This window comes from Suncus etruscus, chromosome 3 (assembly GCF_024139225.1).
Source record: "Suncus etruscus isolate mSunEtr1 chromosome 3, mSunEtr1.pri.cur, whole genome shotgun sequence".
Classification (NCBI taxonomy): Eukaryota; Metazoa; Chordata; class Mammalia; order Eulipotyphla; family Soricidae; genus Suncus; species Suncus etruscus.
The window spans coordinates 68,057,880-68,076,814 of NC_064850.1; the positions used below are offsets into that span (position 1 = coordinate 68,057,880).

General features: G+C 49.6%; 1 protein-coding gene across 1 annotated transcript in view; it reads right to left on the reverse strand.

Moving 5' to 3' along the window:
• LOC126004357 (uncharacterized protein ENSP00000471857-like) overlaps nucleotides 1-18,935 on the reverse strand; it is a 103,787-nt gene that overhangs the window by 24,810 nt on the left and 60,042 nt on the right. The window lies entirely within an intron of this gene.

Sequence of the window (18,935 nt, forward strand, 5' to 3'; positions counted from 1 at the left end):
ATTTAAACACTGTGATTACAAATATAATTGTACTTGTATGATTACAGTCATGTAAAGAACACCCCCCTTCACCAGTGCAGGATTCCCACCACCAATTTCCCAGATCTACCTACTCCCCACCCCACCCACACCTGTACTCGAGACAGGCTTTCTTTTTCCCTCATTCATTCACATTGTTATGATAGTTTTCAGTGTAGTGATTTCTCTAACTGCTCTTATCATTCTATGTGGTGAGCTTCATGTCATTAGCTGCACCTACATGGGAGGATGGGGGAAGTAAGGGTTGGGACTGAGGCAGTAAAATATTAGAAATGAGCTTTGTAGGGCAGTATCAAGCTCCCAATACAAGATGGATATTATGGATATATAGAATATATACACACAATATCAATATGAAAAAAAAGAGAAAGAATTTCCACTGACTGTCCCAATATAAACCAGTGCTAGAACAGCCTGCCCTCCTCCCAGAGTGCATTCCCATTAGTGTAGGGAGAGATAAGGGGAAAGCCTGTTGACCCCTATAGAGTCCACCTAGGCCAGTGTCCAGGGAAAGACTGAAGTCCAGGGGAGAAAAACCCTATACCTGGCAAGGACTGGTCTCCAGAATCAAGGACGAAATCGGAAGCCAGATGTCTGCCTGCTCTCCTCCCCATGCACCTCCCCCCTGGAGTATGGAGGGAGAGGGGAACCTGAGGACCACACTAAGAGTCCACCTGAACCCTCTTCTGGCCATCTGAACTGGCACCCAGGGAAGGCCTGGAGTCAGGGGAAAAAGACAAGGCCTGCCAAGCCTCCCAGCACTCCCCAGGCTAGGGAGAAAGACAAATAGGTATTTTTTAAAAAAATATTTTTAGCAGTTTATTGATTGATTGGTTTTGGGGCCACACCCGGCAATGCTCAAGGGTCATTCTTGGCTCTGTGATCAGAAATCACTCCTGGTGGGGCCAGTGAGGTGGCACTAGAGGTAAGGTGTCTGCCTTGCAAGCGCTAGCCAAGGAAGGACCACAGTTCGATCCCCCAGCGTCTCATATGGTCCCCCCAAGCCAGGGGCAATTTCTGAGTGCTTAGCCAGGAGTAACCCCTGAGCATCAAATGGGTGTGGCCCCCCAAAAAAACAAAACAAAACAAAAACAACAAAAAAGAAATCACTCCTGGTGGGGTAGAGCAATAGCACAGTGGTAAGGTGTTTGCCTTGCACGTGGCCAACACAGGATGGACCAAAAAAAAAAAAACAAAAACAAAAACACAAAAAAAAAAAAAAACGAAAGAAAAATTAATAAAGAAAGAAAAAACTCCTGGCAGGCTTGGGGGACCATATGGGATACCAGGAATCAAACCTGAGTCTGACCCAGGTTGGCTGCATGTAAGGCAAATGCCCTACTGCTGTGTTATCTCTTTGGCCCCACAAATAGATTTATGGAACTTTCCTTCATTCTCTTCTTGTCCCTGGTTGGGGCTCAAACCCCACTTGTAGCCTTCCCTCTTGGATCTCCATGCATAGTTTCTAGAATATCCTGCCTGTGCTGCATTCCAGCTCATCCAGGGCCATTATTTTATTATTTTTATTTTTCTATTTTTTGGTTTTTGGGTCACACCTGGCAGCACTCAGGGGTTACTCCTGGCTCAGTGCTCAGAAATCGCTCCTGGCAGGTATGGGGGACCATATGGGATGCCAGGATTTGAACCACCTTCAGTCCTGGATCAGCTGCATGCAAAGCAAACATCCTACTGCTGTGCTTTCTCTCCACCACCTCCCCTCCCTTTTTTGGCAGGGCATTTATTTTTGCACTTGCCTTTTACTTATACCCTAGCCTGGTACCTGCCAGCCCCCAACCCCTGTGGAACATAACCATGTGGGTCACACTGGAGTCAATGGTGGAGCTGCAAATGACTAAACCTCTTCAATCTCAAACTCATAACCCACTTTCAGGCTCTGGCCTCTATCAGTCACTGTCTCTTCTCCTAGAGCCACCTCCCCTGACCACTCCCTACCATCCCCAGCCCACTGTCACCACAGATTTGAGCATTAGACTCAGTGTTTCAGCCCATTCCATGTCTACCTTCTGTGTTTTGTGTTGTTTTGAATTGCCCACACTCAGCAATTCTCAGAATTACTCCTGGCTCTGATCTCAGGGATTACTCTTGGTAGTACTAAGAGGACCATATGAGATACTGGGAAAGAAATCCAGTTTGGTTGAATACAAGGCAAGATACTGTGCTATCACTTAGGCCAACCCTCCCCTTCTTGGCCACCTTCTGGGTTCAGAGACAAATGTCACTGGTTACATCAAGGCACATCTCTGTGTCCCTCACCCACCCAATCCCAGCACAAAGTCCTCTCTCTTCCACACCCATTCATCCACTAACTGTTCCATTAATTACTACTGCTCCAGTATCTTCATCTTTCCCTCTACCCACTTCTACCACCATATTAATTAGTAAATTAGTAGATCTATTAATCATTTTCATTTCAAAAGAATCTTGGAACCATTTACAAAGACACAGCAATCAATTCCAGATAAGTTAAAGTGTTACATGTAGAAAATGAAATCATAAAAAATTCGCAACAGGGGACCCAAGAAATAGCATGGAGGTAAGGCATTTGCCTTTCATGCAGGGGAGATTTCTGAGCATAGAACCAGGAGTAGCCTCTGAGTGCTGCCGGGTGTGACCCAAAAACAAAAAACAAAAAAATATTTGCAACAGATACGCAGAAATGTTTAAACAATTCTGTTGTAGGAAAGGTCTTTCTAACCTCAAAGGCAGAATCAGGAAGTAAGAGAGAGAGCCTTGCACGTGACAAACCCAACTTCCAATCCCAGCACCAGATATGGTCCCTTGGGCACTGCCCAGAAACAGTATCAACAGTTATTATGGCAATCAGTTTTGCCAATTTAAAAAGTTAATGGGCCAAAGAGAGTAAGTACAGCAGAGTAAGACGCTTGATTTGAATTCAGCTGACCAGGTTTAATACCTGACATTATGTATGGTCCCTGAAACCCCTACAGGAGTGAGTGATACCTGAGCACAGAACTAAGTGTAAGCCCTGGGAGTGGCTCAAACCCCTACCCTCAAGTAAGGGAAGAATCATATAGGGAAGCACTGCCAGTTAAGGTATAAAAGCAAAAATTTCTATGTGGAAAAAAAAAAAGCATTTCAAAATATCTCCAGGGGTCGGAGGGATAACACAGTAGCACAGTGGGTAGGGCACATACCTTTGCAAGTAGTTGACCTGGGTTCGATCTCGGATTTCCATATAATCTCCGGAGCCTGCCAGGGGTGATTTCTAAGTGCAGATCCAGGAATTATCTGAGTGCTACCGTGTGTGGCCCAACTACCCCCCCCACATAAAACAAAAACAATGCACAGTGTATAAAACAAGGTGTCTACAACACCTTTCAGCTGCCAGGCCAGCACTACAGAGTAAATATGTCCCTCACCGACCCCTCCCCCCCAGCACCCAGAAAGGACCAGGCTCTGGACAAGAATTGTACAAGGGGCCGGAGAGGTGGCACTAGAGGTAAGGTGTCTGCCTTGCAAGCACTAGCCAAGGAAGGACCGCGGTTTTATTCCCTGGTGTCCCATATGGTCCCCCCAAGCCAGGGGCAATTTCTGAACGCTTAGCCAGGAGTAACCCCTGAGCATCAAATGGGTGTGGTCCAAAAAAAAACAAAAAAGAAAAAAAAAGAAAAAAAAAAAGAAAAAAAGAATTGGACAAGGTCAGAAATAAAACTAAGCAAGACCTGGAACTGGAGAGATAGCACAGTGGCGTTTGCCTTGCAAAGAGCCGATCCAGGACCTAAGGTGGTTGGTTCGAATCCCGGCATCCCATATGGTCCCCCGTGCCTGCCAGGAGCTATTTCTGAGCAGATAGCCAGGAGTAAACCCTGAGCATGGCCAAGTGTGGCCCCAAAACCAAAAAAAAAAAAAGACTAAGCAAGATCTAAGTAAAAACCTGATCAAAGACCCAAGACTTCATCCCAACAACAGCAAAGTGAAAGTAAAATACCATCTGCTGGGGCCAAATCTATGCTGCTAGAGCAAACTCACACTGTCCAGTTCCTCACTCACTACTCTGAGCCAGATGGAGAAAAATGCTCCCCAGACACATGATTGCAGAAGGGCACCAAAACCCAGGGGCAACGAAAACACTCCAGGGGTCAGAGGGACCTGGGTGAAGCCAGAGGCAGGGATATTCCAAGCAGACCAAACTAAGACCTGTCTCCTCAACTTAACCCATCTGCCAGAGGCCTCATGACCTTTCACACGTGAATGAAGCTGTCCACAGCAGCAGAATTAGTCATGGCTGTTGCCCGCCTCTCCCTGACCCTGCATTCAGGTCCCGTCACAAGAAGTCAATATAGAGCTGTGACCAATGATGGATTTCTAGATAGGGAGTGTGCGAGGGTCAGGGATACTGACAGGGGAAACAGTCAGCCCCTTCTTCCTCTCCCCTCGTGTATTTTAATAGCTTGACCCCCATTAGTGAATGAACTGAAGTCCCTTCCCCACCCTTCCTGGGGCAGAGGATGGCAAAGATACTCAGTGTCCCCACTCCAGGATGGCCACAAGTCACATTCCAGGCTAGTCAGGTTCCCTGATTCTGCTCATCCATCTCAGGCTGCCCTCCAGGCTGCAAGCTGAAAAGACTCTAAGCACCCTCTGCCCACTCATAGTGGCTGAGCACTCTTTTTTTTTTTTTTTTTTTGGAGTCACACCCAACAGTGCTCAGGGGTTACTCCTGGCTCTATACTCAGAAATCGCTCCTGGCAGGCTCAGGGGACCATATGGGATGCCAGGACTCGAACCACCATCCTTCTGCATGCAAGCAAACGCCCTACCTCCGTGTTATCTCTCCAGCCCCCGCTGAGCACTTTCTAAGGAGGCAGCAGAAGTAGTTCTGAGAATTGGGGATAACTGCTCTGCTGAGAGCACCAAGGACTCCCAGAAGAGAAGACCATGCTCTAGCCCGCTCTCAGATCTCTGGTCAGGATTCTTCCCCATAGACAGACAGTGTGGGCTGACTTTGTCATCCTCTGTCCAGCGTGTTATGAGCCACAGGCTCCCGTGGCAATGCTCAGCAGGATGAGAGACACAGAAAGGTTTGCTAAGAGCCCCAGGTTAGGGAGAAGGGACCAAGACTAGCAAGCAGATCCTGGCAGCTACCCCCTGAGACATCAGAGTTGGACCTCAGGATCAAACCTTCACAGGCACAGACCTTAGTGTGGGAACCAAAGTCATTTCAACACCCTGGACTGCCTCCTTGGAGCACAGTCACTCTTCATCCTGGGAGCCCAACCCACTGCCTGCAGCCCCCAGATTGCATGGGGAAATGCCCCTCATTCCGACTCACCTACATTGTCCTCAATGCATCCCTGGCTTTAACTCATCTACCATCTAGGACTGGCCGCGTTTCCAGCCAAGACAGCAAAGGCCAGACAGCAGCTCTGACTCAAGTTGCTAATGGAGCAGAGACCGGCAGCTTTCACTCGTCATCATTTTTTCAGAAGCTCCATGGGAAGAGGATTTAAAAACATATCCCCGAGATAGGTCAAGGGAGCTGCCTTCTCCACTGCGGTCAGCCCTGCCCTGCTTTCTCTGCGCCCAAGTTTGGGAGCAGCAGCCTCAAAATGGCCCAGTTCTGCCCTAGGAGGAAGCCAAACTACCTTTGGGGAGGTGGAGACAGTGCCCCAAATATAGTGAGGGGGTCTCAATCTGAGGAAAGTTCTTAGTTGGGCTTTAGAGTTTACAAGGGTTCAACATTTGGGGAGGGTTTTCCAGTAGAAACCCAGCTTGTCCCATCACTCTAGACTTGGAGACCCCTGAGCCTGCTCTTTTCATCTCTCTGGCCTTCAATGTTTCAGATCCTGCAAGTCTGGGGAGTGTCTGTCTGAGTTCACAGAATGGCTCCCCATCTCCCGAGTCAGGGCAGACCAAAGTCTCCAGAGAAGCAGGACAGTGTGTCACCCAACAGGGCTCTGGCCAAGCCAAAGAGCTTGGATCCCCTATGCTGACCCCTTCACATCTGTGGAGTCTCAAGAACAGGAGCTGGCGGAAGGAATGGGGCTAATTTTTTCACATATAAGCACATGATCACACTTGTAAATAACCATAGCACTGCAGGCCCCCACCATTCTGTACTTCTTCCAAGCAGTCTTGGCTTCCCTCCTTTTTATTCATTCTTTAAAAAATTATTTTTGGGGACCAGAGAGAGAGCACAGTGGTAGGATGTTAGCCTTGCATGCAGCCGACCCAGGACAGATGGTGGTTCAAATTCTGGCATCCCATCTGGTCCCCTGAGCCTGCCAGGAGCAACTTCTGAGCACATAGCGAGGAATTACCTAAGCGCCACCACTGGGTATGATGCAAAAACCAAAAAAACAAACAACAAAAAATTAATTTATTTTTCTGATGTGGCTGTGCTCAGAGTTTTCTCTCACCCTATGCTCAGGAGGCAGTGTTTGGAGGCTTATATGCAGGGTTCAGAATTGAACCAGGGTTGGCCGCGTGCATGGCAAGCACCTCACCTGCTATACTATCTCTCCTGCCCAACTCCCTCTGTCTATGTGCACTGGTTTAGAGTTTCATTTATCCCAGTTGAAAGACTCAAGAAGAGGGTCTTGAGTGTTCCCTGGTTCTATTATATCCTTGTCTTTTTGTTTGTTTGTTTGTTTTTGGTTTTGGGGCCACACTCAGCAGTGCTCAGGAGCCACTCCTGGCTCTATGCTCAGAAATCACTCCTGGCAGGCTCAGGGAACCATATGGGATGCCAGGATTCGAACCATTGATCTTCTGCATGAAAGGCAAATGCCTTACCCCTATGCTAACTCTCCGGTCCCTATATCATTGTCTTTAAAATTACACGAGGGTAAAGGTGGGGACTGACAAGCTCATGAGCCATATAAAAAGGTTAAATCCCATGGCCTGGCCCTCATGCACAATAAGACAGACACAGATGCTTCTCTTAGCCCCAGATCACAGCAATGGGCAGAGCCAAGATGCCCTTGGCCCAGCACCTGTATTGTTAGACCAGTCCATAAAAACGGCTGCTTGCAGGAAACATTCCCACCTGCATTCATGGTAAGTACTCCCTGCTCCCTTTGTACCACAGTGACATACCCTCCCTGATCCAAGGGTTCTGCCAGGTGCAGACACAACTGCCATGGCTGAGACTTTAGAAGCTGAAGATATGGGACATGTCTGTGTGCTGTGAGCCAGGTAAGGCTGAGAAGTGCTCGGGGAATATGGTTGTGACAGTGCATCTATGAACAGGATCTGTGGTAGCTTTGGTTTTTTTTGTTTTTGTTTTTGTTTTTGTTTTTTTTTTTTTGTTTTTTGTTTTTTTTTTTTTTTTTTTTTTTTTTTGTTTTTGGGTCATACCCAGCAATGCTCAGGGTTTAATCCTGGTTCTGCACTTAGAAGTCATTCCTGGCAGGCTCGGGGGACCATATGGGAAGCTGGGATTCGAACCAGTTTCCAACCTGTGTTGGCTGCGTGCAAGGCAAATGCCTTACCACTGTGCTATCGCTCCAGCCCCTGGGGTAGCTTTGGAAAAGAGGCAACAGCACAGTCCCAGGCTGGGGTCCTAAAGTTTAGGAAACAGAGGGCTTCAGGGCTACACATGCACCCAGGGTCTTTGAGCCCCTCAAATACACACCCAGTTCTTCCCAGAGACTGAACTGTGGAAAAAAAAAAACTGCAGCCAGAAAATCTAAGTTAAAAACTTTATTCTGGGGCCTGGAGAGATAGTACATCGGCGTTTGCCTTGCAAGCAGCCGATCCAGGACCAAAGGTGGTTGGTTCAAATCCCGGTGTCCCATATGGTCCCCGTGCCTGCCAGGAGCTATTTCTGAGCAGATAGCCAGGAGTAACCCCTGAGCATCTCCGGGTGTGGCCCAAAAAAACCAAAACAACAACAACAACAAAAAACTTTATTCTGCTCTTCTCAGAGATCTGAAGCAAATTCCAGAACCCTTGAGTAAAATGAGACTCAAACCAGGACTAACCTCTAGGGACGCCATATAAAATCCAACAAGTGTTATTATGATCATAATCACAACCACAAAATCTTTTTTTTTTTTAATCAAATACGAGGCTTCAGCCTCCTTAGCTGCCTCATTCCTGTGACCCTGCTGGGCTCAGGCAAGGACCCTGGGCATCATCAGGAAAAGCAGCATCTGTGCAGGATAGGAGGACACCGTGAGAAAAGCAGACAACTGGGAAAATGCGTCATGGAACACATAAAGGCTTATGAGTCAGGGGGATGTGGATTCAAATCCCAGTTCTGTCATTGTTTGCTGTGTTCTCAGAGATGTTTCCCTTTCTTCTCTCCTTCCTTCCTTCTCACCTTCCTTCTTTCCTTCCTACCTTTCTACCTTCCTTCTTTCCTTCCTTCCTTCCTTCCTTCCTTCCTTCCTTCCTTCCTTCCTTCCTTCCTCCCTTTCTTCCTTTCTCCCTTCCTTCCTTCCTTCCTCCCTCCCTTCCTTTCTCCTTCCCTCCCTCTCCCTCTTCCTTCCTTCCTTCCTTCCTTCCTTCCTTCCTTCCTTCCTTCCTTCCTTCCTTCCTTCCTTCCTTTTTATCCTTTCCTTCCATGTTTCCTTCCCTGCTTCTTTCTTTCATTCTTTCATAACCCTGGAGATGCTCATGAGTTACTCCTGGCTCTGCACTCCAGAATCGCTCCTGGCAGGCTCTGGGACCATATGGGATGTGAGGAATCGAACCCAGGTCCATCCTGGATCAGCCAGGATTTTGCAAGGCAAATGTCTACTGCTGTATTATTTCTCCGGCCCCCTTTTTCTTTCATTCTTTCTCTTTTTTTTGGGGGGGGGAGGGAGTACACCTAGCAGTGGTCAGGACTTAGTCTGGCTCCTTGTGGGTGGGGCTCAGGGAACCTCACATTCTCCCTCTCCTCCAGTTCCAGGTGACACCCCAGTCCGTTCTCAGACTCCACCTCTGCCTTCTCTGCTTCTAAAACCGATGCTTCTGAGTTGTATTTGCTGACTGCACACATAGGCATTGTTCTAAGTGCTTTAGGTGAGAGGTGATGCTATTATTGGCCCCTCTTTTCATTGGCAAGGATGCCAAAGTGCAGAGAGTCTGAGGAACTGGCTCATGGTCACACAGCTAGTAAAAGGCCAAAGTCAAACTGACCCTAGACAGGCCAGCTCTCCCTGTGCCAGTGACCTCTCAACTGGCTGTAGTTGTCACTCCGCAGTCACATTCAGCCTCAAAGCCTTTCACTTTGGAATCACTCAGCTCGAGGGCTCCAACAGAACTAGGCCGAACTACTGGCTCAATGCTCTGCCAGTCCTGGGGCCAAGAAGCCTTTTTTGGCTTATAAATATTTTAGTTCCAAAGTGGTGCTGAGAGCTTTAGTGCCAGCTCCCTCGAATGGGCAGGACTGGGAGGGATACTGAGAGGGGAGGTGGGTACTGTTTCTCTGTAGTCCCTCCAGGGTCTAGAGGACTCGCCGGACTGAACCATGATCTGGAGACAACATTCAGATGTGTTCCCGGGAAACTCCAGGCTCAGTGCACAGGGACTCAGAGCTGCAGATTGGGTTTGGAGTCCGCCGCCCTTTCTGCCCTTGAAGAGGCGGCAACGGAGTGGGTGGGGCAAGGACTACCGCCGGCCGTGGTGCTGATAGGACAGCTCCTCCTGCAGTGGCGCTTAAAGGGACCACACCTGAGCGAGGGTGAAGGCAGGATGCCCAGTGCAAGAAAATGGGAGGGAAAGAAAAGAAAAACAAAAAAAGAAAATGGAAGTGGAGGGAGAGAAGATTTAGCCACAGCACAGAAAGGTTGGGCATGCTAAAATACTTATTCTTTTTTTTTTTTTTTTTTGGTTTTTGGGCCACACCCGGCGGTGCTCAGGGGTTACTCCTGGCTGTCTGCTCAGAAATAGCTCCTGGCAGGCACGGGGGACCATATGGGACACCGGGATTCGAACCAACCTCTTTTGGTCCTGGATCGGCTGCTTGCAAGGCAAGCGCTGCTGTGCTATCTCTCCGGGCCCCAAAATACTTATTCTTTCAGTACATAAAGCATAGAAACTGAGAAGTAAAAATAGAAAGTCCAAACTTGGGTGCAGGGCTTGGGGCTGGTAGTGAGAGTATTATTTCTCCATCACCATGAATAAATTGAGGCAAATCACTTCTGTTTACTGAGAACAGGGCAGAACACCCTGGCCTCTCAGGAAGAAAACATAAAAAGTTGTGGATAGTAGAGGTCCGGTAGGTCAAATACACAGCACTGCGGGGTTTGCTGGTTAAGCACAGAGGGCCTTGGCCCAGAGAGATGATCAAAGGGCTAGTGCTCAGGCTTGGCATGTGAAAGCCCCAGGTTCCATCCCCAGAACTGTATGATCCTCTGATCACTGCCAAGAATGATTCCTGAACGTGAAGTATAAAGTAGTCCTGAGTACCACTGAGTATAGCTCAAGAACCAAAAACATAAAAGAGGATGGAGAGATAACACAGTGGCCAGATACTTGCCTTGCCAACCTGAATTCAATGCCTGGTATCTCATATGGTCCTTAAAGTACCTCCAGGAGTAATTCCTGGGTTCAGAGCCAGGAGTAAGCCCTGAGTATCAGGTGAGTCCCCTCGACACACATACACACACCAAGAAAAACAAGAAAACACCCAAATATCAAAAACCAGCACAGGCCCTTGGTCAGGTCCCATCTGGCCCTTCTTTGTGCAAATCAAGCTTACTCTGTTGCTTGTGGTCCTACGCAAGTTATTCAGTCTCCTTGGCCTACTTCTCCATCTATGTAATGGTGGATGGTAACAGTGATAATTACTTTACAGTGCTGTAAAGATGAGGGAATTACAGAGATATTGCTCAAAGGCAGCATCTGGCCCATAGCAGGCACTAAGCAGAGTGAGTCACTATTAAACAGACCATCAATGCAGCAGCATCACTTCTCTGTTCAGGACACCCCCACAGCCCACCCTGTAACCCACTCCCATCAGAATAATATAAACCTGGCACAAGAATGTTCTGCCTTTAATCTAAATTTCTATTTTCAGATCTGAGTATAAGCAGCCAGCTGGTTTATATAGGTCCAGGTGTGTGAACAAAGACATATTCAAACTAAGGCAGGGCAGAAAGATCTGGAGGTGTGGGGGAAGGGGAGTCTCTTTTCATGGTGTCTTCTGTCTGGGGCCTTTCTGACAGTACCAAAAGGTTGAGCCACAACCTTCTGAGGAACACAAGAGCTTTTGGAAGTCAGAGACAACAGCCAGGGACAGTTCAAGTGGCTGGAACTCAGACATAAAAGACGATTGATCCCCTGGGGTTTGATCCCCAGCATCACTGAGAGTGGTCCCCTGAGCAATGATCCAAAAATATCCTGGGAACACATCCAGATATGGCCCCCAAATTAAAAAATCAAAACCACTCACTCGGGACTGGAAAGATAGTAAAAGGGGTAAAACACTTGTCTTGCATGCAGCCAATCTAGGTTCCATCTTCAGCACCCTATATAGTGACAGTGTTCTTTTTTTTTGGGGGGGGGCACTTCCAGTGATGCTCAAGGGTTATTCCTGGCTATGTGCTCAGAAATCGCTCCTGGCTTTGGGGACCATATGGTACGCTGGGGGATTAAACCATGGTCTGTCCTAGGTTAGCACGTGCAAAGCAAACGACCTACACCTTGTGCCACCGCTCTAGCCCCAGTGACAGTGTGTTTTTTGTGGTTTTTTTTTTTGTGTTTTTTTTTGTTTGGTTTTGGGGTCACACCCGGCAGTGCTCAGGGGTTACTCCTGGCTCCACGCTCAGAAATCGCTCCTGGCAGGCTCAGGGGACCATATGGGATGCCGGGATTCGAAACAATGACCTTCTGCATGAAAGGCAAACATCTTACCTCCATGCTATCTCTCCAGCCCCAATGAGTGTTCTTACTTCCTGGTAGCCCATAAGCCCCGTGGGCTTCCTCCAAATTCAGGAATAGTAAGGCAAAAGATGATGGGGTGCAAGGCCTGATACAGAGGTACCTCACTAAGTTCACATGCACCCTCATGTGGGCAGGAGCCTGTCTCTTGGTTCACTTCCTCTTGCCCCTTTCATCCCTTCTCAGGCTTTGAGCCCAGGCCCAGCAAGATGAGTTACCTGACCCCCCCAACCCAAATCCTATTGTAAACCCACTCCTGACCTAAATCATGAACCCCTGTCCTGACACACACTAAGTCCATGTGTGACTGGTCCCCAAAGACTGTATCCTGCACCTTTGCCTTGCAACAGGGCTCAAAGCCTGTCCCCTGACAGCATGCTTTGGAGGTTTGGGGTTTAGCTACCTATGACACCTTATAGGATCCCCAAGAGTGAGCACAGTTGGTGGCAAAATTGCATCAATGACCTAAAATCCAGGGTCTCATGAACAGTTCCCATCACCCACCCCATCTTGGTCCCGCCTCTTTCCGGCAATTCTTGTTGTCATGGAGATTCTAACACAATGGCACAGGTAGGAAGCCTGTTGCTTAGCAACGGGATGTTGGAGGCTCAGGATTGGCTGCCAGGGCCTAAAGGAGTAGAAAGGATGGATGCTGAGGGAAGGTAAAAAAGTGGAGAAACACCCTGGGGGACACAAAGGCACAAGAGAGGAGACAGGACCGGGTGGGATTGAGGGAGAGGATAAAATAGTTATTAGAGGAAAGAATATTTGTTCATGCAACCTCCCTGGGGCCAGAGGCTGCTGTGTGCACCAGGAAGTCCACATCATGGTGAGTTCCAGCCATGCAGAGCCTTGATTTCCAGTAGCAAATGAATGGAGATATAGACCTTTATTTTTGGTTTTTGGTTTTTGGGTCACACCTGGTGATGCTCAGAGGTTATTCCTGGCTATGCACTTAGAAATTGCTCCTGGTTTGGGGGACCATAAAACACCGGGATTTGAAACACTGTCAATCCTGGATCGATTGCGTGCAAGGCAAATGCCCTACCGCTCAACAGTAACATTCAACAGACACTGAGAAATAATGGAAAGATCACGCAGTTAGGGTCAGAATATATATGGGCTTAGGGACTGGAGAGAGCTCAGGTGATTGAGAACATGTTTTGCATGCTGCGGCTGTGAGCACTTCTGAAAGTGTCCCTCTAATACAGGGTCAGCAACAGCTCGAGAGACACATGAGGCTCTTTACACTTTTTAATGCGACTCTTCTGTGTGCCAGGTGACTGCTCCAGGAGTCAGGACTCTGCTCCTAGCCTCTGTTAGTGCGTGCCCTGTGTGGCTCTCAAAATAAATTTCAATCGTGGTTTTGGCGAGATTTGGCTCAGTTGAAAACAAAGGTTGCCCACCACTGCTCTAATACACAGCCAAAGTAGTCTTAGAGCCCTGCCTGGTGTAAGTCCCCTCGCCACAACCTTGGGGCTAAATCCCCACTGGGCCATTGCTTGACTGAGAATCCCATAGAGTAGAAAAGCTACTTTGAGCTTCATTTTCTCATTCGTAAAATGGGGCAGTCACATGGTGCTCTCAGGAGAGTGTGAGAATTAAGTGAGTGGGTGCGTGGGATGTGGGATACAGGGGACTCGGGTGTGAGCACATGATGGGGTGGCAGACTCGCCCAGCCAGCCTCTACTCCACACTACTGTGGTTTTAGCCTGAATGGAAGGAAGTCTGTGCGATGGGGTGCACAGACATTCATCTCCAATGTTCACAGTGCTGGCTTCCTGTATAGGCGGAGGCAAACAGCTTCCCTCTCTGTCTCAATGGCTCATCAGTCAAATGAGGATAAAGAAGTCAAATGACTTCCCCTCCTTAAGTCAACAAGAGGCTCATTTTCAAGGGGACGAAGAGAAAGTAAAGGGTGAAGGTGTTTGTCTCGCACGTGGCTGACCTGGGTTTGATCCTTGGATCCCTAGAGGGTCTCCTGAGAATAGTCAGGAATAAGGCCTGAGCACTGCCAGGTATGGCCCCCAAATGAAAAGGAAAATAAAGAGGTTCATATTCAAGCAGGCTGACAGGGCACTGGGCCCATCCAGGCAGAACAAAGGGCATGTCCTGAATGCTGAGTTTTCCTACCTCAGTTCCCTGCCTTGGACTGCTCTTAGGGGAGATGCCAGGGCTGGGGAGAGGGAATCCCCATCTTCCTTTGGAGAAGGAGAAGCTTCCCAGGACCTGCATCCCACACCACTGTAGTGAAGACTGAGCCCCTGGAGGCCAGTCCAGCTCCTTCTTTCTTTTTTTTTTTTTTTTGGGTCACACCCGGCAGTGCTCAGGGGTTATTCCTGGCTCCAAGCTCAGAAATTGCTCCTGGCAGGCACAGGGGACCATGTGGGGCGCCGGGATTCGAACCGATGACCTCCTGCATGAAAGGCAAACGCCTTACCTCCATGCTATCTCTCCGGCCCCCAGCTCCTTCTTTCTAAGGAAACAAGTTTGGCTCAAACAAGAACTGTTGCCTGCAGCACAAGGCACTAGGTGGCCTGACCAGGGAAGGGGCACAGCACAGCCAGCTTTTCTGGCTGATTCTCAATGGGCAGCTACTCTATCCTGGGTGGCATGAGACCCTCGTCACTAGACCCGGAGCCGCCAGGGCTGGGAAAGGCAGGTGGCCCAGCTGGCAACAGTGTAGTGAGAACTCTTGGGCCATTCAGCCTAACCCTGCCCTGCTGGTGCACTGTGGGGACCGTGAGCGGCTACCCAGGCGCAGTTCACACCAGGACGCCAGGGGAGAAGCCAGGCCAGGGAGGCGGCAGGCGGGCATGACTCACAGAGGCTGTTTAATTCAGCCGGCTCCCATTCTGCAGTGCCTCCCAGGCGAGGCCCCAACACTTATGCCTCTGTGGTTTCACGGCTGACTTTTCCAATAATGTCTGATGGAGGCTGAGGTCTGTGCTGCTAGCAGGCCTGAGCGGGCCAGGAGAGGGTGGGCAGCAGGCCGGAGACTGTTCTGTCTAGCAGAGGACCCTCAGTCTGAGGCAGTTCGTTCCTTGAGGCTCGGAAAGGCCTCAGTTCTAACTGACTTTATGGTGAAAAAAAAAAAAGTTAAAATTTTATTCAGATTGGGGCCGGAGAGATAGCATGGAGGTAAAGCGTTTGCCTTGCATGCAGAAGGTTGGTGGTTCGAATCCCGGCATCCCATATGGTCCCCTGAGACTGCCAGAAGCAATATCTGAGCGTAGAGCCAGGAGTAACCCCTGAGCACTGCCAGGTGTGACCCAAAAATCAAAAAAAATTTATTCAGATTAGGATTAATGGAATCTTAGAAGAGTCATTTTAGGTCTAATGGTGTAAAATACTATTTTTCCTGCTTGGAGGGAAATACCAGCAAGACCTGTGGCAGCAGCCAAAAAAAAAAAGGTAGGCATGAAGACACAGAGATGGGCAGGGTCACCATGGTGGGCCTGACTGGGGAGGGCACCCTGCATACCCCGCTGTGCCACATATGGGAAATGCAATCTCAAATTTAGGGCTTTTGAGTGTTTGGAGCACATTCAGTGGTACTCAGTGAGGTACAAGTGGCTCACCTGCCCAAAGGTGGACTCTGGTAAAGCCACTTTCTCTGGGGATTCAGAGACAATGGGGTTGGGGTACATCTGCAGTAGGGGGCAAATTGTATGCCTGCCCCCAGGGAAAGAAGGTGTTAGATGGAGGAGTGGGTGGCTGTAGGAGGAGAGGTGATGGGCGCCCCAGGAGAGAGTAATAGAGTAACAAAGCTGAGCAGGCTCAGATCTGTTTTCAGGTTCCTGAGACCGCCCAAAGGGTGTGACATGAGGATGGGGTGTGGGGTATCCCAGGGGCTCAGGAACCCAGTTTGAGATGTTTTCTGTCTGACTCACACGAGGCTCCCCAGTGACTGTATCTGCAGAAGCCCTAGAGTTGAATCCCTATGGCACTATGCAGTGCTCAGGGTGCTCTCATCAGTCTTTAATCAGAAGAGGGAAACAAGGGACCCTCTAGGAGCTATGAGGAAAGGGAGGAAAGGGGGGTGTTTGGCCAGTGTTTGTAGACGCTGTGGCCTCTGAGCCTCCTTGATGGAGGAAGGAAGCTTCCAGAGCCTGAGTGAGGATGGGAGCTGACCAAGTGGTCAAGAGGAGTTTGCTCAGGATAATCTGGTTTCTGAGGTTTCAGCAGCACCCTGCATCCTGCAAGAGGCTGATCAAACCCTGTAAACCTCTTTGGAATGTTCTAACTCTTCTGTCAGTTCACTGTCGCTTCCTTCACCTTAAAAAAATTAACCTCAGGGGCTGCAGTGATAGCACAGCAAGTAAGGTATTTGCCTTCCATTCAGCAGACCCAGGTTTGATCCCTGACATCCCAAATGGTCCCCCGAGCCTGAGTAATTTCTGAGTTCAGAGCCAGGAGTAACCCCTGAGTACTGCCAGCTATGGTCCCCCCACCACACATACACATACAGAAAAACAATTAACCTTATAGTTTGAAGTAATAGTAGATATTCTGGAGAGTGACAAGGAAGGAGCAGATTTCCCCCTTCTGTGTCACCATCACCAGAAAAGTCACAACAGCTTTCCCTGGATCCCCATGTTCTTTCCTAGGATACAGTCTGGCATTGAATTCCCAGACCCTTTAAAATCTACTCCCCCTGTTTGTGTTTTTGGTGTTTGGGGGCTGCTCCCAGTGATGCTCTGGGCTTACTCCTAGCACGGCTCATGGGACCATATGTGCTATCAGGGATTATACCTTGGTCAGCTGATGCAAGCCCAGTGCTCTCCCCACTGTATTCTCTCCAGCCCAGACTTTCCCTTTCGTAAGACAGTGCCAGGCTACACACAACCCTGTTTTGGGTTGGGAAGTAAGTGTGGGAAGCAGGTTTTTGGGAGACAAGTCTACTGACCCAGGGAGAGCAGAGCAGGGCAGGCCTCAGCAGGAACGAGGAGAGGAAGCCCAGGAGGTAAAGTCAGAGTGGTGCCACTCCACCCTCAGATTCCCCTCCCTCAGGAGCTTTCTCCATGCCAACGTTGGGGGCCCCAGTCACTGAAAGTCTGTTAGGGGTGACAATGTGCTTGTTCACGAGGCTAGAACGAAGTTGGGGTAGAGAAACTGCCCGGCTCTGGGTCCTGCCACTCCAGGCAGGTCAGGCCTGAACTGCCCTTGGTCTTCAGTGCTTGGTTTTTGTTGGGTCTGTGACCTCAAAACATGCCCATTCCTCTGCTTTCCTTGTTTCCATAGAGACTGTGACACTAAACAAGCTTGAATCTTTGCTACATGACCAGCACCTTCCCACTTTGGCCCTCAGCCCCAACTTAAGGACTAATGATGAGTCAGAATCCACCATGCAGGGGGTATGGGGGTTCCCTGAGACAGAGGAGCTCCTGGAAAGACTTTGCTTTCTGAAAGACACAGGATCCATGGCACAGCTGTGTGACTTCAGGCCAGGGTAGACAGAATGCCCACTGTCCTTGTCTAGCTGGGTCAGGTACAAAATGTGTGCATGGAGGTTTTGGGGGCCATGGAGAAGTGGTGCTGCCTTAAGGAGCTCAGAGGCAGTGGTGAAAGGTCAGTAGACTGGCCAGTGGATAGTGGCCAGTAAATTTGCCAGTGGAGCACAGAGTGAAGAAGGTCAGGAGCTCTAGCCCACTAAGGTAAGGGCCTTGTAGAAGGGAACCCTCTCCAAGAAGGAAGATTGGAAGCCCAAGAACCACAGAGAAGGCTGGAAATGCTCAACCGTGACTGAGACATGACCCTCATCTTCCCAGAAGGCCCCTTGCCAGGGTGTTGGCTCTGGGGCCCCACCCTGGTCAGGCTAAGCCCATGTGGGTACTGAGGGTTAGGTGACAGCTCGAAGTAGAGATCTTTTCCCATGTGCTAGGGGGGCCCTCAGTGGCCCTGTCCCCCATAGGGGACTCCACAAGCCCTGACCTCACTATTGTAGAGTGCTGCCAGCATCTGCCCTCCCCACAGGGGTCCCCACAGCCTCAGCTCTGACCACAGGTGAACAATGAACTTGACACAGGAGGAACTTGAGGTTCAAATCCAAGAGCAAGATCTTGGAGCTGGGACTTCAGGACAGACATTGGGACAAATATCGGAACAGTTATCAGGACAGATGTCAGGACAAACATTGGGACAGATACCAGGACAGACAGGCATCAAGACAGCTCCTGAGGATGTCACAGATCCTGTGCTCAGGCTTGTTCATGACCACTTCTCTTGGCCCTGTCCTGCCACTGTCCAAATGCAGATTTTTGGGGTCATCCTGTCTGTGCTTCTGCCAGGAGGAGCTGATAAACCCCAAACCTAAATTTCCTTTACACACCAGTCTTGGTATCTCCCACTGCATTCACCTTTCCATCATGTCATTTTAAGAGCTTTCTCAGTGAAGTTGGGGTGTTCTCAAGCAGTGCTCAGTGGACCTGGGGGTCACTACCAGCTATGCTCAGCTTACTGGGATAGAGAAATCAATACTGGGGTCCTGTGATGCTCAGCCCGGGGGGGGGGTCCCCATAAATGCAAGGCAGTGCTCCCACCCAAAGCCTTGCTTCCTTCAGCCTTTGTGCTTAGCTCAGACAGCTTTTCCACCAGAAAGGCTTCTGTGATCCCCTGGGCTGCCAAGTGGGCACCAAGCCTCTAAGCCCCTCCCATGCAGTGCTGGCTCCTCAGGTACCTTCTGCATTAGCGCAGCCCCCACGCTGCTTCTTAGAGAACAAGCTGCCTGGCAGTACCCCGAGTCTGGCACAGCTCTGACACTCAGTAGAGGCTTGGGGGGGGTGACTGACAGCTGATGCCTCATGCCCGAGAGCAGCCCCGAGTGTCCCCATTTTGCTCCCCAAGCATAGGCAGGCTTCCCGGGGGGTGGGGGATACCCAGCAGGAGCCTGACACGGGGTGGTCCCCTCATCTCATGACAGGCCACGTGAGGGAGGAGGAAAAAAGACACTGCAGGCCAGGATAGAGGCAATGTACCAGGAAACCCCCCCAAAAGGGAAGTAGGGTGGGGTGCAGGAAGTAGGGTGAGGAAGCAGGGTG